The following is a 27372-nucleotide window of genomic DNA, read 5'->3' as shown; positions in this document are numbered from 1 at the left end:
TTGTCGAGTAAAGTGGCTTAAATGAAACACGCTTTGTTCATCAGCTGTTAATTCGATGGAGAAAAATTACAGGTACTTTAAACCCTAGCCCATCTCATTTACTCAGTGCGATCTTTAATCTCTGATTGAATTTTTCAATCGTAATATTAAATCAACCCAGTAGCAATTTATGCAGTGTAAACAAACAGATAAATCATAATATTATGTAACTCATGATAAATGATTTAATCATTTACTATTAATACTTAAATAACAATTAAAATGTTATATATCATCCGCATAGAAACAATAAAACTGATGCATCATCCTTGAATAATTGAAAAAAAAAAATCACAAACAAATGAAAGTAAGATAGAGTATTTTTAAGAATACGTGCAATTACATAACAAACTACATGATTGTCGGCAAACTGACACTTTAGACGGGGATGTTAGAATATTAAAATTCTTATAGATATACGAGTAACATTTCCTCTTTTATTAATTAGTCTTTTTTAAAAGCTAACTTAAATAAATTCTGAAATAAAATTAATGTTAGAGGGACGAAAAAAAAACTATTTTCTGGTCAGAGAATTGAAGGTATTCAGATGTTTTAACACGAGGATCGCTCTGGTTATTTACCAACCGAACAAGAACCGTGTACCCAATCCCTTTTTAAATGCATAGTCATATTGCAGGATTTGTTTAATTAAATGGACAGGTATCAGAATTGACAATCAACCTACTGATTTTTTTTTTTTTTTTTTTTTTTTTACTTTTGTTAGACGTCAAATTACTATTGTAAGAAATAAAAGGGTAAGTATTCACTGGAAATGAACTACCTTAATCTTCCAACAAACCGCACGGGTGTCTGACCACTAAAGTTCACAACACCAATACATAAAATTACTAGAGTTCTATCATTAAAATTTCATAAACGATGCATTAAAGTAAATAACCATTAAAGTTCAGACAAAGCTTTGATTTAAGATGGCTTACCTGATTCTTTTAAAAGCAGGAACACTGATATGGAAAACTAAACGAATTGACAAAGCACACTGTTTCCTAGCAGGATCTAATGCTGTCCACTGATATGTAGAGTTTTGTATTGATTTAACTTACCAATAATGCTTTTATATCTGTTCGTGAACAGTTACCGATGTAAATCAGAATCAAACAATAGATGTAAATAAACACTAACAATGTTTGCCCATGTCCCCATGTATCTCTATTGTGTTAAGCATGTAAATGAATTCGATAAAACAATCATTTATTCAGGTCCAAATGTCAAATCAAAGTACTGGAAGGCAAAACAGTGTTATGGAATGTCGGATTCCATAAAACTTCATTTTTTGGTATCGCATTCATTTGCAAATAAAAATATGAAAATAATTTATAGCTACTTTTCCCCCATGCTGCAGCCAGAGTTTCTTTGTTATAAAATCTAAAGCTATATGGCTTTAGGGGCTTAGCGTAAGCTACCTCTGAGAAATTTCTTAGCCAGGGAAACAACACACTTTTAGATCACTAGAGAAAATACAGAGGGATCTTTAGGATTTGAAAAAGAATCTGACCTAAACAAAATCACATGTTCAGGTTTTATACCTCTTTGTGGCGTGAACTGTTCATCTCTTCTGTAAAATACATGTACCTGTATCTTATATGAAAAGTATTTAAATTAGTTCTCAAGATATGTATAGGATTTACACAAATATCGTCAGAAAGTATTCGAAATAGTTCGTACATAGATATCAAGTTTCCTTCCTGGCTCACTCCTGATTTGACTGGTTCATATATTTGTTCTCTCTCTCGATATTATTGAAAAATACATGAATTGCGATTCAACTAACATCATGTCCCTTGTAATATTTATAGGAGACTTAGCTTACGTATCAACAATTGCAATTTCCACACATCGGCTGCTTTCTCTGGCCGATAACGGGGCCGCACTTTTGTTCCTGATTATTAAAGTATTATCTACAAACATCACATGTCCGACACTGGATTATATCATAATCATGTAAAACATTACGTTTTGTGGTAAAAGTGCAATTTATGAAAGGTTGGACATCTAATCTAGCCCATGTTTTCTAAAAATTCATTTCCTGTCACAATGGAGGTCGTTCTTACTGAAATACGATAAAATGGACTAGTATAGGTTCAACATGTATGGATTTCTGGGTTATGCGATTACTTAATTAGCTGCAGAACTTAGTCTCCGAGTAGGACAGACATACCGAGATATCTTTGATGTCTGTCTGAATTTTCTTTCTCAGAGAGTTGAAGTCAATACCGTGCTTGATTGTATTTTATAAGCCATATTTTATTTTTAAAACTATGTAAATGTGTATAATTAGTCATATATTGGGAAAAAATCCAAGGCTTTAGGTCAATACATGCAAGTATGTTCTACCCAGCTTCAGCTTTGTAATGTAAATTCAACCTCAGATCAAATTTTAAAATTGGGTCATACTAGTATTGTACACAAATTGCTTTATGACCTCAGTGCTAAGCGTAGACCAATCACAACCTTTTCGACAAGCGGAAAAACAACCTCAAATATGTTACGTAGGCGTCCATGACCCCCCCCCCCCACCCACTTATAAACTTTGGATCTCTTATCTGTAGAGTATTGTGCTTAACTTCAGTGAAAGTAAAGATATTACTTAAAATATACTACAGAAGGGACCATCAACTCTGCCTATCCAATACTTTAATAAATACGAAGCGACTCCATTTTGTATAAATTTTTAACATCTACATTCGAGATGTTATTCCGAGCTTGCCGGAAAGGCCCGAAAAGATGCGATTGAAGCGTAGACTTTTCTTAGGCATGAAAATTATTCGTTTCTCTTGTGATATTTTTTTTTCAATTTTGCGTGTTGGAGAGTTGTTTTAGAATGAAATCCACTAACAAATTAGGAAATTGTCTGGAGAGTAAATGTCTTCGGTTCGCATATAGAGAGATAATAAATTACCTATAGAGGGGTTTCTTGTTAATTATGCGCATCTGAGAATTGAAAGGTCTCTTGCTTATTATGCGCATTAGCGAATTTCATTGTTCTGTTCTTTTACATGTTTAGAACATTGCAAGTAGATAATACGAAAGGGAGGCGACCGTTGGCGTCGAAAATAACACTTTGAATGCATATTTTTGGTTGGAATATTTCTGCAAAAGACAAGTGTCTTGAATTAATGGGTCTGGAGCCAATATACGTTCTATAAAAAATAAATAGTATACCTCAGAAATCTCAACGAGAGATATTTCATATTGTTAATTTTCTCGTGATTTTCAAAGTCGTATTTTGTGTTTGATTTTGGTCGTTAAGCTTACGATTATGTACATCCAAGTGCGAACGTAATTTAAATGACAAGTGGGATGCAAGATTGATTCAAGTTTATCTGCAATAAAACCTAGAATCATGGTTAATATACATTTACTTTAGCAGCGCATCTCGGTAAGAAATTGATGCATTATCATTCCCTCGAGGTTGTTACGAGAAATCTGGTGGTATTTTTCTTGACATGTTTAATACGAAGATGTGATTTTTTTTTCGTGGTCGATCATTTTCAGAAAGATCATAAATCGAGGTTAAACCCTACGCACAGCTTATGACCCAAGGGAGAATAAAATATAAGCAGCATTAGTTAGGAATTTCCTGTTTTTATATCTTAGATATATTTTACTGTTCATGTTTTTTAAGATTTTAATGATTACACAATCCGCGTAATATGAACACGTCTTAGTTTAAATAAATTCACTCTAGACGTCAAAAGCAAAGGCCAAGTCAGACTGTTAAAGAAAGAAAGTGGGGGGAAAGGATTTTAGGTAATTAATAGATAAATAAATCATTGAGTTTCATAATTCTATACTTTTCACAACACCTAATTTAACAATTTATTCAGCTTTTTCGAAATAAGAACCTATAAGGCTCTCCCCATTGTATTACTCATGAAATAACGATGTAGAAAAATTTTTAAATCGAAAATATGCACAGCGGGTTTTCGTTATATTAATAGTTTAAAGATTTTAACGTAGAAGATGTTGTTTTTATTGAAATGAAAGAGAGCGTTGCGGAAAATTAATGTTGAATTTATCAGCTATACAATCTCCCCGGTAGCAGAATCTTTTTGTTACATTAACGAATGAAATGCTGATTTTTGTAACCAGCGATGTAAAATGTAACCAGATCACGATGAGAGAATGACCCAAAGATTGTGTTGCCGTAATGTATATTAGTTCCCGAGCTTTATTAGATTAATTGAGAGTCTAGTGAATCAAAATTGTATATTGGAGCACTGAAATCAAATGCAATGCAATTAAGGCATTGTGTGCTTTTATTCAGAGATAATCCGGAGATCTGATTTCCACTATGCGTTTTGCATATATTTCACTTTATATTACTTCCGCTTTTTCATTTCTGGTTTATAGTGACACACGTAATGGAAATTCAAATTGAAAGAAGTTGATGAAAATATTCTAGTGAGAACTTTTCACGAGTATTGAGATTCATAAAAGCCGATGATATGGTGTAACTATCGTCATCTGATAAAAGTAAGAAAAATGAAACTTTAAGAAAAGATTTAACCGCGATATTGCACGGAACATAGACATAAATAATGTTATTTATCTCTGACGAGATGTCGAGTATACAGTATCCTTTGTATAAAAACTTCGTATCTCGTCCGCTTCTACACATATACGATGTCTAAATACTGTCTTAGAGAATAACGAGATTCCACCAAGTTCTTTAATAATACGAAGATCTACTTTAAACCAATTGCTTCGATGGAGAATAATACCGGAGGCCATTGCAATTTGCATTGTTCTGTGGTTTAGAATTCTAATGTGCGAAATACCACGAAAATCGTCTTCAATTTAGCATACTGTTACACGGAATCAAGTACTTTTATTGGCTTTTTTTCTTCTTTAGTAAGCATGCGAGAATGAGAGGATCATAGCTCGTCAAGATTTCCTTTTTTAAAAAAGCAAAGGATCGTAGCTCTAAGCAACTCTGGCTAAGTTCATTTAGAACTGATAATTAGCGAGGAAGATACTGCATCTCTCTAAGATATTTAAAGAATTTAACACCGTGGGCGTCTTTTAAATCGTCACAATTGTGTTTGTTTTATAATTTAAACCGCTGTAAATGTAGTCCAGTATGTAAAAACAAAATTGAATAACGTTGAAACAAAAAATTGATTTTATATTTGTTATTAATTTTTAATACATCTGAATATTGATTTCGGGACTGTAAAAATTATAATTATTTCGAATGCACAAAATACAAGTATTGTTCAGAACGACATCTCAATTAGAAACTTAAACCTATATCCACTTCCATACACATCAAATCTAAGAGATTTAAACATTTAATTTTACTGCTATAAAAAGTTTCAATAATTATACTCAAGGAACGATGAAGTTGCAATTTACCAAATGATTCGAGTCCATATAGCATATACAGCATGGAGAAGAGGGTTACACTTTCGAGTGAATAAAAAAAATCACAAATACAAAAGTACTGAAATAAAACCAGTAAAACCTGGGTTAAAATACGGGTGCATGTACCATACCTAGTACTTGTGAATTACCTCAGAAACCTGCTAAAATGTTACTTTGACATACCAAAGACTAACTTATCATTTACATTACTGTTAAAATGATTATGATTTCTTTTATCATTAATTGACTATGCTTTGTGTTAAAATCTCACATTAACGTTTGAGAATTCACGTTCGTACTTAACATACAAGTCATAAATATATAATTTTTGTTGACATCTGAACATCATTATGTCTCTCATTGACAAATAAAACCCACTACTTCTTGCTGGGAGGCAGATTACTTCTCTGAATGAAAATGTGGCAAATTTTGTACATATGTTATTGTATTGCTTTCATCTATTCGGAGAATGGTGGGATGACTGTTAATTATTTACAAGTAATTGTTTAGTCAGTGAAAGTGCATTACAAATGTACAATAAAACACTACATATAATGATCACCACCAACATTCTTCATTGTTCAGCAGATGGCGTGGAAAACAAATGTGAATGATCGCTCTAATACGAAGCAAAAATACAGTTTTTTAATTCAGTAATGGGTTTCTCGAAATATGAAAAGACACCAAAGCAAGACTGTTTTTACACATATTATTTGCCTCCGTGAACATAAAAATGGAAAAAACTAAAATTCTTCCAACTCAATACTAACCTACGGTGGCTGGTATAGGACATGGTATGAGAATTTTTTTTTTATTAATTCGTGGCCACGAAACAAAATTCGTGGGAACGAAATAAAAATTCGTGGCCACGAAATAAAATTTGTGGGAACGAAATAAAAAATCGTGGGAACGAAATAAAATTCGTGGCCACGAAATGAAATTCGTGGGAACGAAATAAAATTCGTGGCCACGAAATAAAAATTCGTGGTCACGAAATAAAATTCGTGGGAACGATATAAAAATTCGTGGGAACGAAATAAAATTCGTGGCCACGAAATAAATTTGTGCTACATAATTTTTAGCTTCTTCTGTTTTATGTCATTTAAGATGAACGAACTTATATATAATTATCATTTAATTGGAATGAGCCAACGGGATTTATGTGTAATGAGCAATGAGATTCGATGCTGTTACGTAGAACATGTTTCACATGAGAAGTTATACTCCTAACATGCTAAGATTTTGTGTCTTTATTTCATTACAACTATGTGACAAGATTCAATAGAAAATGTGAGAAAACAGCAAATAAGCCCTTAAAGTCATTAATGTTCGGGTTGCCTTGACTAATATCAGGAACAAAACTTGCTAGAGTTATTATAGTTAAGAAAAATACATAACTTGGCTAATATAAAATTGTCCCTGTGTATCATATCATCTAAAAAATCGTGACTTCATGCTGTGTCATGTAGCATGATGACAAGCTGAAGAGAACTTTCATTTTGTTTTATCATTTGGTTAGGATATCATTTTGGATGCAGTATCATTGAACTGCCTTGAACTCCAGAACAGTCAATTGAATCGGCTTGAATGTCTTGTTTTAATTTTGGGCACAGAGCAAAAGAGAGAGTTTATTATTATTATTTTTTTTTTTACATCTAGACTATGTTCATAATGCATGTACCAATTCTCAGCTGCTTCTAATATATATGCAAATTAAATATATGGGTATTTATAATGATGTTTATCAGTGCGGGCCAGTTACAATAATCTAACTGTGTCTGTGTGTCATGGGACAGACTCTCACTAGGTCCATAGCAAATTATCATTTTAACACTATATGTACATTTAATTGTGAAATAAAAATTCGTGGCCACGAAATAAAAATTCGTTCCCACGAATTTTATTTCGTGGCCACGAATTTTATTTCGTTCCCACGAATTTTATTTCGTGGCCACGAATTTTTATTTCGTGGCCACGAATTAATAAAAAAAAAATCTCATACCATGTCCTATAGCAGCCACCGTACTAACCGGAACCATAAGACAGAAAAAAATTTCCTTCACACAATCTTATGCGATTTGTTATATTAAAATAGTAAGAATTGGCCGGTTCAAAATAGCACTTACATAATCGACAGAATATGACATGTATTTTAAAGGGAAACAAAGGCAAGATCGTCGAGTTGGTGAACGACGTCGATAAGCGACAGGAAGTGCTGTTTTCCAAACAAGGATAGCATTTTCTAAAAATGAAATTAACACTTGTTTGATATCACATCCTACTTTGATTTTTACAAATTTGTGAAGAGGATGAAAACAAAATGTCATAGTCATTAGAGGCGCCTTGTTGAATGAAATCATTCGATATGGAATAATTCGACACGGAATATTAAACTTCGACATAGACATATCATCATCAAAAGTAAGAATCAGAACGATCGGGGCAAAAAACTCCGGCATATCTTGTTCGGCTATTTGTTCTCTCCAGATATCTTAAAACATTCACATGTGATCAATTATATTTATGGACAGATTTTCGTTGAAAATAACCGAAAATGACAGCGATTATCATCGACCAATCTCCGTGTGCGCAAACAACTTGATTTAGTCATTCCGTGGATGAAGACGACGTGATACGAGATACGTTGACAAAGATAAACGACAAAAAAAGCATCTCGTTAGTATTACAAAAGAAGTAATCAATGTTATTTGCACTTGAAAAAAAAGGTGTACTTACAAAAAAAAAGATAATAACACACACACACACACATACACACACCCTCACCTACACACACAAAACACGTTTTCCCCCTAATACAATTCATTTCAATGATGTGAATTTAACTAAAAACATTTGTGTTTTACGTGCATAAACCAAACAAGGATTTTTTCTTTTCCTTATTTTCACAAAAAAAAAACAAAACAAAAAAAAAAAAAAAAAAAACAAAACAAAAAAAAAAACAACAACAACAACAACAACAACAAACAAACAAACAAAACAAAACAAGAATACTACGATGTACTTACATCTGTTCAAAGTAAAAGTTTCTCCATCCAAAAACTAGAATAAATTGATTCCGGATTGTTCAATTCTTATATGATGAATCCGCAGCTGACAAAAGTTCTTTGCGCACCATCAATAGCACTGTTATTTAATTCGATAAAACATCTTATATTACAAATCTCTACCGCATGTACACAAAGGGGGAAGCTACGTTATGGATGAACATTTCATCGAGCTCACGTATTAACATTAAATATTGGGAAAATTTTGGTAACATTTGTTCTATAACGCAGAAAGAGAAACTGGGTTGGATAAATGGCATGAAAATAATGTCTTCCCATTATAAAATCTAAAATAACCGCCTTTTTTGCTAATTGAATTTAAAAAATAAACCCATCAAATTATCGATTTTTTAAAATACTTTTAAAAAGTTTATGTACAAGTATTAAATTTTTGATGTTTTTTTTTTATTTACGTTAAAGGCATTATTGATTTACGGTTAGATAATTTCCTATTACAATAACATGAATGGGATCTCGCTGTGCTTATGAAGCACTGATGGCCCCGTATGGCAGCTTTTTGCGAAGGTTAAGTTTCTCAAATGGCCAAATTCCAGGTCAAGAGATGAAATATGCAAGCCCTAGAACCAAACGTTCTAATGTTATGGCCAAGGTTAAAGTTTTTTAAAAGTAAGTCAAATTAAAAGGTCAATGTTAAGGGGCTAAAATTGATGATATCCAAAGGAAGGTCTTGTCACAAGGAATACACAAGTGAACTATGAAAGCACTAGCACCAATTCTTCAAAAGTTATGGCCAAGATTAAAGTTTTTCAAAAGTAGGTCAAAGTCCAAGGTCAAAGGGTCATAGTTGTTGGTATCCAAAGGAAAGTCTTGTCACAAGGAATACACATGTGAAGTATGAAAGCCCTAACACCAACTGTTCAAAAGTTATGGCCAAAGTTAGTTTTTAAGAAGTAGGTCAAACTCCAAGATCAAAGGGTCTATGTTGTTGGTATCCAAAGGAAGGTCTTGTCACAAGGATTACACATGTGAAGTTTGAAAGCCATAGCACCAACTGTTCAAAAGTTATGGCCAAGGTTAAAGTCTCATAAAATTTTGCAAAAGTGGGTCAAACTCCAAGGTCAAATATGATGGTACCCAAAGAAAGGTCTTGTCACAAGGAATACACATGTGAAATATGAAAGCCATTATAGCTCCAACCTATCAAAAGTTATGGGCGAGGATAAAGTTTTTGCGGACAAACAGACAGGGCAAAAACTATATTCCCCCGCAATCGAAGATTCGGGGGCATTAAAAAAATGCGAATGCATACATGTATAGATAGCTAATGAATGTTCCTTCGCCAAGCGCACGGCATTACATGTAGAAGTAAAAGTCACGGGTCTTTCGGATGAGTCACAGAAGGCGTTGGCAACCCTTACTGCTCAGTGGCCCTGAGTGCCGAGTATAGGTCTAAATTTGAAGCACTTCACAGGCATACGGTGACATCTCGATATGTGTGGAAAAAATTCTCGATTGGAACGTGAAACATCATACAACAATCCATCAATCTAACAGTGGATTGGGTTAGGCTTGGGGGTTTGTGTCCGAAATATTCGTCTTGAAATATAAATTTTCTAACTGACACATTTCAATTACTAGTGCGTGCAGTGCGGGAGTAACCGTAGATCGAGCGGGGTTGTCTTTCCACGAGTACTTGTGGATATATTATTTTACATTTACTATCCTTCCTGATCTCTATCATTTATTTATGAATGTACATGAATACTTATAACCTTAAATTGTTCGCCAAATTGTAAAAAAAAAAATTCGCTGGCTGCAAATGTGCACGACACTGTCCATTTCATCTTTTGTATCGTTACCTGTCTTCTGCTCTCCATTTACCATCGCGTTATGATAATCACCATAAAAATACATCGTCCGACGTATTAACTTATAATTGAGGTGGCAGTAGTCGCACCATTAAACATAAATGAATTCAAAATTTTGTCTATTTGAACACTCCATCAAGTTTTGATTTATAAGTTAGTGCCGTTTTTTTTTTAAATCTCTCTCCTACTTTACATATTTGTTTAAAAATATTTTATTTTTATTAATATTGTGCTTTAAATAGTGTGTTTATAGTTCCGTAGCTTGACAACTAAAAAAAATGAAGCTGTAAGATTGAGTATATAATTAACATAAATGTACATGCTTTACATTTTGCAAAACGTTATATTACCATATTGCAGTTTACTTTCATATAAACATGTTTAAGCAAAGCATTGTGGTCATTATCAACCACGTGTTTGAAAAATTCGTCAGTGGTATAACAATAATATGAATTTTTTACTGCACTGTGAAATACTCATTAAACAGGTACACTTGCGGCACCAATATAAACACCGAATCCGACGAGACCTCAATTTCCTAACATTTTGAATGGTGTTAACGATCTTTGTTGGGCAAATTTAACCTAACAGCCGAAAGCAAATACACAATACACCCCCTCTCCGTACGGATACGTGATTTTTTTTTAATCACTAGTATAGAGCAAAGACAAAGGTTTTCTTAATTAGTGGGAGGAAAAATCTCTTTTTGAAATTCAAGTAAAACTGTGGTATGCCCGATTTCACGTCGATTCACGTCACTTTGAGAATAGTTGGTCCTTGTTCTGACAGACGACCATCAAAATCTTTCCAACAATATAACTCCATAGGGACAGATAGGTAGAGAGCTCATTCATTGTTGATAACATCACTGTAAAGCTTGATAGAGAGTGTCGACATCCATAGCAATACAGACCTTATTAGTATGCAATCTTACTAGATACGACTACTGCTGTCGTAGACGACTCCTAAACGGAACATAAAGGCAAAAGTAAGAGCATATACGGCACCCTAATCAATACTAATTGCCAAAGTATATGCTTTCAAGATATGTTTACTTCTGACAATGTTATCTGTTTTCTCGTATGTATCAAATAAATCACAACTCATCCTTGGGGGAGCCTGCGGGCGGTCACAAGGAGAACATTAATCGTATGAAAATTACCCCCAGCAGACCTTGTCTGAGGGTATTGGTCTTGCCTGAAATTATACAGTATACTATCTAAAATCATCGCTCTAAGCTGAATAAACAAGCGAATATACTAGATTCTGCTGACGGACAAAGCTTCCAATCTTTATATCGAACTGGATGACAATAGGTTTGATGGTCATCACTCTCCTTACTCTCTATTGATGAAAACTTCATTGTAGACAACAGTTTTTTTTTTTTTATTGAAAACAGAGTTCTTTTTCTATATGGTACCTTCTGTAACCATTTCATGTATAAGGTTAAAAGTGTAGACCTATTAAAGGAAGATCTGTGAAATTGCATTGTCCATACATGTAGTAATTATATGTGTTTATTTCTAATTTGATACAATGAGATGTAAAGATAACGAACAATAGTCGTGCTCAAAAGATCCAATAAAACTAATAGATCCAGAGCAAACATAGACCCATGAAAACATCAAGGTGGGATCAGGTGAAATGGAGGAGTAAGCAATCTTTGTTGACCGGTCAAACCCGCCGTGAGCTCTTTGTCTTGAACGTTTAAACGGAATTTCGAGCAGATATTTATTGTTTGGCAAATCCCACAAGCTTTTTATTAAGAAACCGAATATCAACAGCAGTAAACAACTACAAAATTAATCTTTTGGAACAGATTTGTCATAAAAATTACATGGTAAACAGCTACTTTCCTCCCTTAACTTATCCTATCTTGATTAAACTATAGGTGTTATTTTTTAAATTTGTATGACGAATAGCATATTTTTGCCAATTTTCTTTTTTGAAACCAATGTACGGTCGTATATGTTGATGTTTATCATCAGGAAAACTTTTTTCCACCTACACTGAGAAAGTTCTATAAAACTTAAGTTGTATTTGGAATTTTGACATGTGCTAAATAGATTGCATTGCCATGGAACCCCCAACAATACATGTACAATGCACTAAGATAGAAAAGAATTCAGTCAGCTCCTGAGGTGGTGGAACTAGCACCCGATTGTCAATGTCTTGCTGGCATTGTCATTTCTACAGATAACAGGTGTATTAGTTTTACTTCATTCACCTTTGGATTTAATCATTTGCACACCATGATTTTTATTTGTCTGACATGGTCCTATCTCTGTTGGCTGTCAATATCAGCTTATAAAAGAACATTCCAATGATCCGCACACAGAAACCTTATATGACAGTGCCTAACCTAGACAATAAAATACTTCATTTTTAAGAGGATTGACTGCACACTTTTTCATATTTCTAAATGGGAGAGACTATCGTTCTCTCCAGTTCAAGACTACCCTCTTGTACTTACTTTCACAATAAGTAAATTTTTCACAATAGTTTGGTAAACGCAGTTAAAACTGTTTGCAACGGTATGTGATTTAATTAACAAAACAATTCTTTAATGATGAAGACAATTTGTTAGGCACTTCAATCTGTGTGAACATTTAGTTCCATTGTAGAGTTTAGAAACTTACTAATTAAAAGCATTTACGCAAGCAGTGTACCGATTTGTCTACGATTGACAGATAAACAACCCTTATATTGGGCATTTGCCAGTAAATGAGATCATTAAAAAGACAATGTTGCCAGATACAATAAGAGGTCAGAATTATTATGTTTAAACGCTCGTTCCTGGTGCTAATAATACTTGTAACGTGTCACGTTATGTGAAGGATGTCTCGATATCAACTTCAAATGGAAACCAGCAAATCAAATCACGAGTTCTTTCCGGTCAAACAGATTCCCAGCATACTGTAGCATAATGGTAACGTAAAGAATGATAATCAGAATGGTTAGGGCTTATTTTCTTTTAGTGGAACCACCTCCAAAAAAACTTCGTTTTTCGAGTGACTGACAAACTTGGCCTCCTCTTCTCCAACATTTACTCAAACTTGTACCTATTGTTCCTCTCACATGTACACAACATAAACAATTGTAGATAAATGTGTAAAAGCAATTAAAATTCTAAGGATTATCTTTGTTGTTCTAGGACAAAGAGATTCGACAAATATTTTTAATAATACCATATAAAGTCACCAAACAAGTTTTTTATAAATACATTTTTGTAATACTGTTTCATAATGCAAAAAAAAAAAAAAATCAAAAAACGACAAACAAACAAAAAGACAACGGATATTGACTTCGACACAATATTTATTCTAAGCATGCCAGCATTTATTTTGTTCAATAGTCCTTCATGACTACATACTTAGAAGTTGCTAATTAACAGCAGAATAAACCACTCTTTAAATTAAACAAACACACATCATCACACCCCCACCCACACACTTTCAATACATAGTTTTGGTTGGAACCAGAGCATAGTATAAACGGATGTCCGCCGCTTAATCCACCACTGATTGCAGCACAAAGAAATAGTTTTTTGATTATATACTGAGAGGTAAAAAGAAACGCATATTTTTGCAGGATTGATCCACTACAATTGCGTATTATCGTAGTCGATAGGGCATGTTTACTCCTCCTGGGCACCTGATCCCACATCTGAATACCTAGGGATCCGTGCTTTATGCCCTGCTCAGAGATTTTATATATTGATTGTAGGTTGTTGTTTTTGTTGTTTTTTTTTTTAGATTGACCACTGTTCGTTATTCTCGACTTTTTCATTAAAATAGTTTTGAATTTATTTGGGCTTAAAATAATGTCCAAAAATGGATATATGCGATAGAAAAATCATTCAACCATGACTCTGGCTTGCTCTAACTGAGCACGAGTAGCCTTTGAGATTCGGACTGAAAAAAAAATTGAAGCTGAAAGTTTGGAAAAGTTTAACCATTTTTGCAATCTTTTTTTTGCAATTTTTAAAAAATATCCTGTAAGGAATTGAACAGATTTTGATTCTAAAAGATGCCATGATTACTGAAATTCTAATCTAGAGGTCTGGTTATTGCCTTACTAATGGAAATACACTGTAAGTGAAACTGCTAGTAACATTCTGGAAGCGTAATGCCAGAATTAGTGAGAAAACTTAAGGCAATAGTCTCATAGATGCAAACCTCAAATTAAGCACGCAGACCATCCTTTTACAACCACGTATCACATAAAAAGAGCACACGTCGCTAGGTTATGCCGAGACAACGTGCGGACACAGAGTGGTCCCCATTCAGTCCCGAACTAGCTGTCTCCAGTTTAGCAATTTTATTGAGAGACGAAATGGATCGTCGAATTTGACTTCCATACCCGATATTACATTCAACCAATGAGCTGAGGCAAGCAATTATGGGGGAGTGAAATCTCATCCTTGTTCGAAGAATCAACCATCTTACTATTTTAATACAAGATGCTGTAAATGTAAATATCGTCTTTTGAAATTTTGAATTTTAAAATTCAGATCCTACTCCCTATGGTCAATAAATGTAATGTTAAAATTTCGTTTTATTCCATATTATGCCTTGATTAATGATAATTATGAAATAAAATATTACATGAAATCGCATTTGGCTATCATTTTGTCGCGAAGTAATAAATGCTGAACCTTGTATATTTTGGTATGCGTTTCTTTCTCTGTTCAGTATATATATAAAAACATGGTTTCAAATAACGATTTCCATATTATCAGTAAATAGTCAGGTTTTTGTATTCCTCGGTTAGCATGGTGAAATCTGTTATGTTTATATGATTTGGACGGCAAATCCTTTAAACTGTTTACAGAAATATAAAACAACCCGGATCAAAGTAACTGCATCTTTCCTGTGTTTCTATGGAAAGCGGAAAGAGACACCGTAATTCATATTAACTAAACAGCTGAAGGCACGTAGTTGTACAGCCATCTTAATTAAAAACAAAGCCAAAGAAAGAAAAAAACAGTGATTGCAACATAACTGTAGTCTGTCCCACGGTTACCAATGTCATCACTTTTTGCATAGTAACTTTAATATCCTTCATATATTAATTATGAAACCTTTTTGAACTCCACACAGCCCCTTTCCATGAAAAAGCTTGAATACTTTCACGTACGTTTCAGATATACCCATATATTTCTTTTGTTTGAAATATACCTGCAAATTTTCAACAGAATTATACATTATTGCAAGAAGTACTTGAAATGTATCCATATATAATGAACAGAGATATCTCTTCTATCAGTACACCCATATATGCTCTCTGTTTAGAATAAAATATACCCGCTTTCATAAACCTGATTATTATATGATTGAATAATTCTCATCTCTCTGATTGGCTGAGATCCAACAATGTTAGAAAAATATTACGTTATATTGACCTGCATGTGACCTTCCAGGTCAATATAAGGAATTATTTCCAGGTCAATATAAGGAATTATTTATTCTACATTGGACCAAAAATAGATAATCATATGATAAAACAGTTATTGCTATTTTTTGAGGTCAATACGATGATTTAGACACCTTCGAAGTACAATATTCACCTCGCCCTTCGGGCTCAGTGAATATTGTACTCCTCAGGTGTCTAAATCATCGTATTGACCTCAAAAACAGCAATAATTGTATAATATCTCTATACCTACATATGTTTAAAGAATACCCGCATATATTAACAAGTATCTCTTTATGTTTAAGATATCCCAATACACACTACAACCGAAAGACAATATATGCTTTAATGAATACTAGCCAGCTTGTAAAACTGTTTTGAATTAGCATGCCATTTTTGTTTGTTATTTTATTTCTAGTTTTACCATCAATTAATTTCTTAGAAAGTTTTATGGTATTAGGTCGGTAAGATAAAGACTGCAAAACAGTGGGCAAGCGCCAACCATTAGAAGTTCTTTTTTTTATAACAACAAACAAATGAGTTATGATAAATCTCTTCGACGGCAGTTTTTATTCGTAGGGATTAACGCGTTTGTTACACGGCCAAACTTTCTCGTCAAGCGCGTTATTTTCTAGTGACTGTTAGAATTCATTAGGACGGCTGCTAGACTTCATTATGGAGAATATGATTGATTCACAGTTAATATTTAACGTTATAACTACTCGTTTCTTTCTGACCCGAATAATGCTTTGTTTGCCTCTGCTTCAGATAAAAAGATATTGTATTTGTTTTGTATAAACAAAATTAGATATCAATGTAGATTTAGAATAGAATTCGCAAGATTAGAATGGAAGTACTATTCATCCTTCTTTTTCACCACGGTCGATGAAAACGTTCATGGTGAAAAACATCTTTCAGGCGATAAACGTGGCATAATTTGGCATTTGAACATGTGCATTTTTTATGGAGTATATTAGTCATGTTTTACATAAAGTCCTACTCAAATGGAAGCGTTTTGCAAGCTGTAACAAAATTAATAAGCTACATGTGAATTTTTGTAAATTTCTAGAAATCAAATATATGAACCGTGCTTCCGGCAAACAATACTTACTCCGTAAGCTAAACAAGTACATTTTGCGTTCTTTACTATAGTTCGCATGGATACGTGAAATAAATTCAACACTTTGCCGTCCTGTTATATTTTTTTCTACTTCATGAAGGTCGCCGGTTATTGTTTTAGAAATTTTAGCTAGTCTGACAACAATATAAAACAAGTATTTTCTCGTTTTTTCAACGAAATATAATTAACATGGGAATTGTTGTCCGGGATGCAAGCATTAAACTAGCATTTTAAAAAAAAATGACATTTAGAATATTGCTTATCTCGAAAGCCTTAATTCTATTTGACAACCAAATTGCTCCCAGCAATTGCTTGATCGCGTCCTTCCTCCGTATTTATCTCGCCAAATTTTCAGAAACCCATGCCATTTTCAATCATGGTAAAATCAATCAATATTAATGATCCTGGGAGTATCATGCATAAATTGATCAACTTTTCTGTAATTTTTATTTTTATCTGGCCGGCTTTAACTTTTTCACTGTGTGAAAGGTGTTGCCCCCTAAATATATTGAACGATCTATTTGGACCTTTTGTCAGTCGCACTCGGTTTAGTTTACCTTTAATCAATGTAAACATCTGTCCATCTTTTTCAGTGTATTTATGTCATCTTCATTATGGCCCAGTTAGAGGGAAAAGTGATTTACGCCTCTAAAAGAATTCCAATACAAACGTCATTTTTGCCAATTTTTACAGGAATTGCTTAAATGTTACGCAATCATCATTTGTGCAAATTGAAGTGTCGAAAACATGTTGTATTATCAATGAACTGTCTAGAAAATTGGTTTGTTTGCTGTAAGTTATGATACAAAGGCTTAGATAATTATGTTTTATTGGTCGAGTCAGTTAAAGCAGAGAATGTACAAAACAAATCAACCCTTACTTCAATGTCAGATTGTGCTTTTATCAATGACGATTTTTGCATTAATTATATTTTTGTTTATTTTTAAATATTATATGTATGTTCATACATTGCAGTTGTTTAAAAAGTGTTTTTGATTATTAATGTTACTTTTCTCACTGGCACATGTACATCTATAAAACTCCATACTTTGTACTTTAGTAAAGTAGTAACTTTAATATCCTTCTATCTTTTTCTCCCAAAGATAATCAATGAATATTTATTGAGGTTTGTAAATTAAAAGAGGTTTGACGAGGAACCGGAAAATTCTCAACGCATGCAGGAGATTAGATTACCAAGGACAATACCATAAATAGGGATCAAAACAGTGGCATTCACTGAATCCAAGGGGTTAATCAATTCCGTCCTTCTGAATGAAAAAGTTCTGATAAATGTACTGGTATATTGTTTCAGGATATTTAGCAGTTTTATATATCTCATAAATCTATAAATATACCTCTATATTATTCTATGACGCTCCTTCAAAGTTTATGATTCGCAGTATGACACTCATTATATTTAGGTACATGTACAAATAAATAGGTACATGTACATATTAATAGGTACATGTACATATAAATAGGTACATGTACATACAAATTGGTACATGTACATATAAATAGGTACATGTACATATTAATAGGTACATGTACATATAAATAGGTACGTGTACATATTAATAGGTACGTGTACATATAAATAAGTACATGTACATATAAATAGGTACAGGTACATATAAACAGGTACATGTACATATAAACAGGCACATGTATATATGAATAGGTACATGTACATATAAACAGGTACATGTACATATAAATAGTACATGTACATATAAACAGGTACATGTACATATAAATAGGTACATGTACATATAAAAGAAAGATACATCTTAATATGCATGTTTTAATGATTTCTTTTTTGTGTGTGAACAGTTTTAAGAGATCAAAAAAACAAAACACAAAAAAGATAATTCGTAGTTCTGGCAAATGGTAAGGAATCTCAGAGTACAATCTTGTTAGCATGTACGTCAATTACATGTACAAATTGTCCAGAAATATTTCTCGAATGTATATTTAGTGCAATAATCCTTAAGTTATAATTTCATGTGACCTTTTATGCATGCATCCTTAGTTATACAAATGCCCAAGTTAAGAAAGAGCATTTGCATTCAAAGTACAGTCGTCCGACATCTATGGTTGCATTTGCCTGAACGTCTTGTCCCAAATTAAGAAAGCAAAATCGACGTCTCTTCGGTAATTAGGCGTGTGGCGCTGATACAAGCGACAGAGGGCAATAATTTTATACGTCGGCGACATTTTCCTAATTGAAAACGGGGCTTTATAACTTCCTACATTGATTTACATTTGACAGATTTCACCAAATCAAAGTATAGAATGACTGTCAATTTTACATCAATTCGAGGACTAAACTACACATTGGGTCAAAAGATTCACATTGTTTAATGTGTAAATCAACAATAAGAAATATTACAAGGATTTACAAAGACCTGCTTAAGAAATTTTACTGATATTTATTGTAGAATTGAATTATGTAGTGCTAGTCGTTCGAAATGTTTTATTTTCCACCAAACCCATTTTCATTTAATAGGAACTTAAGATATCACATATCGTTCACGAAAGACAAAACTTGCTTTTCGGAGGTTTCTTTGAAAGGAAAACAAAAACACCATGCATCCTTAAGAAATCTGGGAAAAATCACGACTATTTAGATGGATCTAGGTAACATTTAAAAAATAAATAATTTTCTGCTGATAAAAAATTATACATTGCCGTCTTTTACCACAAAACCTTTGGAAGCTTTCAAGTAATCTATCAACTTACCACTTACTTAATACAATTTTTTTGATAGAATAGTTTTCTTAACAGTTCAAATATATATATATATATATATATATATATATATATATATATATATATATATATATATATATATATATATATATATATATATATATATACTTAAATTAATTCTTATATTAAGAATAGGAATAAAACACGTAGGTTTGAATATGATTTATTATCTGATGATAAACCTCCCAATTTCTAAATACTACTACCATGTCCTTTTCCGTATCTACGATATCAAACACTCTGTCAAGCCCGGAGAAAACTGCGGTAATGTATAAGGCATCATTTGCAATGACGCCTGAAAATCTCTTTTATATAGATCGGTAGATTCATCAACGTTGCTTATTAGAGGATATACAACATTGATTGGAAGAGAATTTGTCAGAAATATTTATTTCCGTATATATGTATTCTCAATTTTCTCTAGGGAAAAGTCTAATTAGTCATTTCCAATAGATTTATCTACTATAATTAATAATAATTCATTTTCAAAATCTCTGAATTATTGAGATGTTAATCTTGAAAATAAAAAAAAAACATACGCCACACATTTCACTAACAATGTATTATAACTCATCCAACAGATGTCATTTGAATGGATTTGACTTGAAAGAAGAATACCTTTGTTATGTACATGTATGTCAAAATTTTGCAGAAGAAAGTTCAAAGCATTTGATTTACATATCATTTTGAAAAAAAAAATCCCATGAACTGACTAGAACTGACCAGCATCACCGTGCAAAATTAAATGTTTTAGAAATCTGATTTTGAACTTCTTTCCTCACTTCAATATGTTTTAAGGAACCTGCTGTTCACTCAAGTTCCGGCTTTATACCCATTTACTCGCCAACTACAAAAACTGATTGATTTTGATATTTACAGAAGACCTCGTATCATACTTAGAACTCTGCAACAATGCTATAAAGGAGACAATGTCGATCTAATGGCAATTTTCTATGAAAGAGGTCTACAAGTTTTTGTGGTATCGCTACTCATTACATCATATTTATATTTTTTTCAATATTGTTTTGACATGTGACTATATCTCTGCAGAGGAATGAATTATTTTCGTTATGAAATGTGTATTTTGGGTTTATCTCACTGCAATATGTCTACATAGGAAATTGAACCTCTTTTACGGACAAAATTATTGAACTAAATGAGGAAATGTTATCGTTGATATTATTTATGGCAATTTCAGTGAACTTGGTGAACGCGATTCGTTGGTAAGGATGTCGATTTTGTTTTTAAATGTCTTATATAGATAAACTTTAGTGAGGTGATGATAGTATATTAAAACTGAGGCTTGCACCACCTCAAATTTTGGAAATGTTGAAAAAAAAGATACTTTTTTCCTGCCTACTGCCACAAAATAATAATTTCAACTTGTGAAAGTAAATATGGTAGGCGTATTTCTGTGCATCTATGCATCTATTTCTCTCTAGGAAACATTTAATGGATAGATAAAATAAAAATGCTTAACATAGGTATTTAAACTAACATTATTCGACCGACGATTTCTACTAATTGAAATATTTGCTCACCATTTGCCACTTGGGAAAAATGCATTTAGAATTGGCATTTAGATTACCGATTTGAAATACGACTTCCATATTTTTATCAAGATAGCTTTCTTTCAGGTCATGATAAATGCTCTCGGTAACACAAATGCTTGCCTGACAATCCAACATTTAGTGAAAAAAAACATAAACCAGAACCGTAACTTTTCCTCCTGCGGGAAATTTTCAATTTTCTGGTTACTGATGATTAAAATAATTGAAAATTCACCAACATGCATGGACACTGTATTCAAATGAAATATTACCATATGCAGATGGTCTCAGAGAAATAGATTTAAGTGTTGGGATTTTAAGAGCAGACTTGGCTGTGTTTGTCTCAAACGTAAATTTTTATTTATAAACCACACGAAGGGATTTTGTTTAGAATGTGACTAAGCCCTTTTCCAACATACATCTACATTAAGCCTTGATTTTCAATGAGCAAAGTTATATAACATCGTTAGAATCATCTGCCGTATCTGTATAATTGCTGTAAAAATCAAGTTTTCGATATTAAGTGCTGGACACAGATTGTCCCTTTGCCGTCTTGTGGAAAATTGCTGTAATTGGATTCTTCCAGTTGGAATTCATTTTTCATTCAAAGCTGACTGTCAACAAGGTACATTTGATTTTTATACAGTATTTAAACACACTTCTACATTATTTTTTGTTACCCTTTGAAATACACACAATAAGAAAGTAAATAAATAAATATCAAAAGCAAACAGAAAGGCCCATGGATCACAACGCTCACCTGAGTCACCTTGCTGTTACTCATCAAAAGATTTTTAAAAGATTTTCCCCTCATTATTCCCATGAAAAATGTTGACACCATACTATGGCCCTTCCGAGCTCCAGGGGTCCTGACTTAACCAACTTTAAAATAACACATAGATGCTTCAGCATTTACCCTGCATACTTCAAAATAAAAATAATAATCCCGAATTTTAGGCCCACCCTGATCCCAGGGTCTTTAATTTTATGAAACTTTAATCCACACAACTTATAAATGTTTCTTTATAAATAAATGTAATTTAGTGTGGTCCTGCTGCTCTTGATTTTTTTTTTTAGATTTACTACATGTACATGTATATTTTTCATATGAAACTGAATCCTTACCTTAGCCCAACGCTAGCTCGAGGGGCCATGATTTGAGTAACTTGAATTTTCACTTCTGTGATGCTTGCACATTAAGATGACTAATCATGGCACTGCTGTTTTAAGTAATATTTTTAACACTTTTCCCCTGCATAATATACTGATGACTTCACCAGAGTACACCCGATAGACCGGACGCAATTCATAGCGCTCCGGATTTCTTTGTTCACAATTGTTTATAAACTTCAAATTAAACATGTAACACTATATTTAGTGTTTGGTAGTTTAGTAGTAGTGCTAGTTGTTTTTGTTTCTCTATTTCCTTTGTTTTTATGACTTCTTAACTTTTTTCTTTGTCCTGAGGAAGGGACAGGTCGTCCCGAAAATTTGACAATTATTATTGTTAGTGTCGTTGGTCATTTTTAGTGCTTTATATATATATATATATATATATATATATATATATATATATATATATATATATATATATATATATATAATATATATATATATATATCAGAGTACTGTCTTATTTCAACCAAATAAACACTTCCTTCTTTTTTTTACAATATGGTGACATAAGTTTCTTTCATAAATTTGCACTAGTCAGGTTTCTGAACAAATAAAATAAATTGTGAATCAAAGATGCTATTATGTTGTCGAATCAAATGAGGAAAAGTTTAGAAGACAATGTAACAAAATGCAAAGGTAATTTCGTCTTATTTATGACACTTTAACGATCAGTTTTTAAAATAAACTTGTAAACTGGATTTCTTCATCGTCAGCTTTGTGCAATTATAAAAATTCCCATGAGCTACCTCGGGAAGAAAGGGGAATAGTTTCTTTCAATTTCTTAAGAAGTGGTTACAAACATCGGTTATAGAATATTAAATAGTTTGTTTAATTTTAAGACAATATATGATATCATTAGAAGTGGAAGAGAAATTAGATAATATGGGCAGTGTGCTTTGCTGTTCAGTTTAAATGGTATGTTATGTAAAACCCTGGTTTTATGTTTACTAAAAATTACTATTTAAAGGACGTGAGCAGATTTAATTTTGAACATGCAGTTAATAATAGAATTGCCTTACCTTCCAGACAGGTAAATATATAACAAGATCCGCTCAAAGAACAGCTAGATTGTCTCTGATTAAACGATCTTCGTTCTCATTCCAACTGCATTACAATCTGTAAAGACAGATGTCAAAGACTTAAATTTGTCAAAACATTGGTCTGCATCGAGTTGTTACACAATATCACAGTCAATAACAGGAAGTTAGCCACAGTTAAAGGGAAAATCGTGCATAAGTATTTAATAAAAAACATCACAAGGTATAATGATAATGAAAATGACTGCTGGTGTGCTTTGATGTTGATCTAAATAAGAATAAGATTCCGAAATAACAAACCATTGATCTAGGTTGTAAAAAATGAAAGAAGTCGATAAAGTTGCCAATACATTAACTAAAAAATCTTTAATTATTTGCAATCAAAAAACATTAATGACTATAAAATTATGTAAACTGCATCAACATCTGAGACAAGTTAACGGTAGAATTTCCGAACAAAGTGCAGCAAAATCCCAATTAGTAGTCTGCCATAATATTAATAAGATCTCAAATACCTTTTATTTAACGTAAAAATAAATATCAAATCCCCGTGTGACCTTGTCTATGGCAACTCAGGACGATAAGACAAATTGTGCTTATCTATACTTCTGTTAAGATCCCTTTATATAGAGGTCGAAGAATGCAAATTAAAACTTTTGCATACTGGTGCTATCTGTTGAATATTTTGCGTCCTTTTGCAGACTTCCTGAATTGTTAAAAGTGATAAGAGGTCTCATGACGTAATTGTGTTTCTTACACTGATTATCCTGCTCATAAATTGAAATCTGTGTAACAATCGGCGAATAAAGTACATTAACAACTCATTTGAATTGTGAATATCCATCACGTTATAGCATAAACTGATGGAATGTTTTTGCTAACGAGTTATATGAAGTCACTGCTAATAATAAACTCGAAGAATTATTCCTGTATTTACACTGGAACACAAGAACGAAAAGCGCGCGCGTGTGTGTGACCTTAAAAAATGGAACAATGGGGAAACAGACAGACTGACGGGTCAACCAAAAAATGTTCCGAATACGTCAGCATTTTCTAAGGAGTTTGTTGCCAATATCGTTAATTTAATATAAATCTTTAATTTTTGATAGTTCTGTACGTTTCAAGAACTTAAACATACTATTCCTTTGAAAGATTGATTTCACTCAGAAACTCATCAAAAATTCTTTTAATTTTTTTTTTTCAAACTTGTAACTAAATTGAGTTTCGGCATGCGGCATGGTCTGTGGTATTTTAAGGGAATACCGCATATAGTACCTCCTGCAAATGTTATTGACAAAATTTAGTTTTTGTCAATGAGGTATTCCAAAGAAAGTAAATGAAGGCTCGCTATATATTAATATACATTTTCCTTGAATAAACATCAATAGATAGGATAGGATTCGTTATTTTTTTTTTTATTTCAAGAAGTATATTTCAGTTCTAAAAAGTTTATGGGATACGAACTCAGACTTTTCGCTCATGTATATTGCATGAAGATCTGATGATCAGAAATTTCTACCCGCTGGCACAGCTTTGAGTAAAGTAAATATAGAAAATATCAAATGTTTCTCTTTACTTTAATCGGTTAACCAGAAGAGATGTAACTCATAAATACTGGGTCAATTATACAAATAAACATGATATTGCGGAATCTATAATATTAACTAAATTAAGTGGTAAAGCGAAATCTAGATAAAGGCGATTGATGTTCCATCATTCTTTATCGTTATAAGACATTTTTATTAACACTTATATTTCCAATATAATGGCATAAACCTGGGATGTGTAATTTTGTAATCGGTTTTTTAAATTTGGATCTCTTCAGACGCTTGGAAAGAAATTACGCCACCAAAAAATTCAATTGACTCTCTGTAAAGTGAATATGATTATTTATATTTTGCTGAAGTACAATTCAATATCCATTTACACAGTGAACTGTGTTTGTTTGCAGTTTATATTGCCTTATTACACCCTTGTGCATCTGCTACATGACGATCATATCTTAACGTGCAAATTACGCAGTGCACTGCTTTAACCATCTGTTCTTTAAAATACCTGCAATTCGAGATACGGACTTTTGAAGTCTTGTGTTGTTGCTTCTTTTACCAGATAATCGGACATAAATTTCCTTTTATTTTTTATGTCATTATTAGAAGAGAAACAATTTCAATTCTATGAAGCATTTTTAAACCAATACTAAACTTATCTTCATGGGCGTATCTTCGATGTATCCTAATATTAATAACCCAAGTTCTTAATTCTTAAAAGCAGAGCAAAATGGGACTTGATCCTTCTCTAAATATTCAATTGAAAAATCCCCAAAACAAACAGAGACAAACCTTTTTCAAACATCGTAATGATTGATGCTTAAAGAGAGTCTGAATTAATCAATGTTATTTTTAAAAATAATAAGAGTTGTCTATGGTCATCTTATAATTTTTATTCCCCCGTAATCAAAGATTCGGGGACATATAGTATTTGGTATGTCTGTTTGCCCGCAAAACTTTAACCATAGCCATAACTTTTGAATGGTAGGGACTAAGGCTTTTATATTTCACATGTGTATTCCTTGTTTCGAGACATTCCTTGGGTACCAACATTTTTAACCTCCTTGCCTTAGCCTTGGAGTTTGACCTACTCTGGAAAAACTTTAACCTTGGCTTTAACTTCTGAACAATTAGTGCTAGGGCTTTCATATTTCACATGTACATTCCTTGTTACAAGACCAACATTTTTGCCTCTAACCCTGACCTTTGACCTTCTTTTGAACATCTTCAACCTTGACTTTAACTTCTAACTAGTTGATGTTGGGGTTTTCATATTTCACATGTATATATTCCTTGTGAGAAGATCCTTCTTTTGGTACCAACATTTTTTACCCCATGACCTTGACCTCGGAGTATGATCATCTTTTGAAAGACGTTAACCTTATTAATGAGCTGACATACGGGGGCATCAGTGTTTCACGAACATATCTTGTTCTTCATTTGGAATACTTAAAACATGACATTGAAAAATAATTTGTGAAATAAAAATACATCAGCCTTGGTGAATGGAAGGAAGGGAGATCCTGCTCTCTAGGCATTTATGAATTTAAAACTTTACTGTTAAGAAGTCATTTTTACTAATTTAAAAGTCATGACAGTAATTAAGAAGAGAACAATCAAGAAATATTTCATTTTAGTGTGATATTAAACTCTCATACATGGAGCAAGGTCACAATTTCGTTTTATCCAATATGTACGAAATTCAAGATAAACAGCTGATATTCGAATTACATTTGTCAATGTTTTCAATTGTGTTTCTTCGGCGAAGTTAATTTGTATCCAGACAAGGATGTAATATTTCTTGGCGATCCCAAGTGCAATGAAGAACAAGACAAATGAATGCAAACAGCTTCTGGTATAATTTCAATTACAGATTCAAATATAAACCTGTACATTCTCGTGTAATTAATTAGAATCTCACCACCATAAACATATTGTTAGTGTCTACAAGACGTAAGTTTTGGAATGGAGTAAAAATTAATTTGATCCAAGCTTGTCCTATGCATTAACCACATGTACCTTAGTAGAAGCTATCGACAAACATTCACAGAAACCCAAACTTCACTTTCCATATTTTGCTATAAGAAACCATCTAAAGATGTAGTTAAACGCGCTTCTTTTTCTTTCAATTTCACTCACCTTTGATAAGTTTACAGATGAAGACCCCGAAGAGCTGTGTTTTTCAACAAACTAAACATATACATATATCTGTTAATTCTTCCCTGTCGAATGCTATAATACACCAGGTATTTTTCATTGCATTCAATAGTGTACATGATGTAACTGTTATCAATCTATGAACATATGGTGGATTTTAAGATAGGACAGCTTTTGTGACGAGTATTGTAACACGATACGTGAGTCCCGTCTACAAAACATCTATTCATTCTGACGGTTTATTACATACAAATAATACTGTGTAATATGAATTTTCAAC

General features: G+C 32.7%; 1 protein-coding gene across 4 annotated transcripts in view; it reads right to left on the bottom strand.

Annotated features, from left to right (window-relative positions):
- The window catches only part of LOC133192092 (ovarian cancer G-protein coupled receptor 1-like), a 37916-nt gene that overhangs the window by 8226 nt on the left and 2318 nt on the right, over positions 1 to 27372 (bottom strand). Inside the window, exon 2 of one of the 4 annotated variants that reach the window (XM_061327944.1) lies at positions 23371 to 23467. The gene's annotated coding sequence lies outside the window, so the exon portion shown is untranslated. The other 3 variants (XM_061327943.1, XM_061327945.1, XM_061327941.1) reach the window with 3 other exon arrangements.

This window comes from Saccostrea echinata, unplaced genomic scaffold (genome assembly GCF_033153115.1).
Source record: "Saccostrea echinata isolate AGI-Se365-2 ecotype Australia unplaced genomic scaffold, CSIRO_AGI_Sech_v1 ptg000025l, whole genome shotgun sequence".
NCBI classification, from domain to species: Eukaryota; Metazoa; Mollusca; class Bivalvia; order Ostreida; family Ostreidae; genus Saccostrea; species Saccostrea echinata.
Note: the sequence above shows the minus strand (reverse complement) of the source record. Positions and strands in the feature narration are given on the sequence as shown.